Source organism: Nelusetta ayraudi, unplaced genomic scaffold (genome assembly GCF_046127955.1).
Source record: "Nelusetta ayraudi isolate G7.1 ecotype Tasmania unplaced genomic scaffold, CSIRO-AGI_Nayr_v1 ptg000330l, whole genome shotgun sequence".
Classification (NCBI taxonomy): domain Eukaryota; kingdom Metazoa; phylum Chordata; class Actinopteri; order Tetraodontiformes; family Monacanthidae; genus Nelusetta; species Nelusetta ayraudi.
The window spans coordinates 1-957 of NW_027466374.1; positions in this window are offsets into that span (position 1 = coordinate 1).

Below are 957 nucleotides of genomic sequence, written 5' to 3' on the forward strand. Positions count from 1 at the left end.
ATGGTAATGTATTAAAGCCCACCCGTCCCTCCCCCCCAAATTCCAGCCGCGCATAATCCATATCCCAGTGGGGACAAAGTCCAGCTGAACAGCAGGGACGGGACACAGTGCAGAGAGAGAGAGAGAGAGAGAGAGAGAGAGAGAGAGAGAGAGAGAGAGAGAGAGAGAAATCGTCTGCACGTGCTCTCATCCTCCAAACGGACATTCGTCCAATGTGAAATCATACGTTCCCTCTCCCTTATTTTGCCAAGTATCTTTTTTCACATATTATTATTATTATTGTTATTATTGGGGTGTGCAGACAAGTACAGTCCGCCGTATGACATCTGGCTGCGAGTGAGCACACGATCTCTGGGAGAGGAGGAGCTATAATTAGAAAAAAAACGAGGTGAGGGGGACAGGGACAGCCTGGGATCTGCCTAGCAACAGCAGGAGGCGGGGGAGGAAAAAAAAAAAAAAAAACAACAGCCGGGAGCAGTGGGGCGTGTGCGGGCGGGTGTGGCTGGGCGTACAGTAGAGCGACGGGCTGGATTATTTCATTTTATTTATTTATATTACACATGCATTATTTAACCCAGTGACCCCCTTTAAAACAGCAGGGACATGTCGAGGCATTTAGTTCCCACCGGGGGGGGGGGGTGCTAACGGTGCAGGCTCACAGCTAAAGGGCAGCTGTTTTTTCTTGTCATTCATAAACAAATGTCTGGGTTTTTTTATACATACATTTGACTATATAAACTGTAACTACTGTGTAGTTTATTTTTATTCTTCTATTTTTTTCACTTTGTGTATGGAGAGTGGAGTTCTTTTGACTGCTGCAACAGTGTAGTTTCCCAATATGGGGATCAATAAAGTTCAATCTGATCTTATCTAATTTAACCCATCTCGTTTCTTTCTCCGACTGGGGTAACAACGCTCGGTAATTTGTCAAAGGCTGCCGTGGGCGGAAGGCGCACA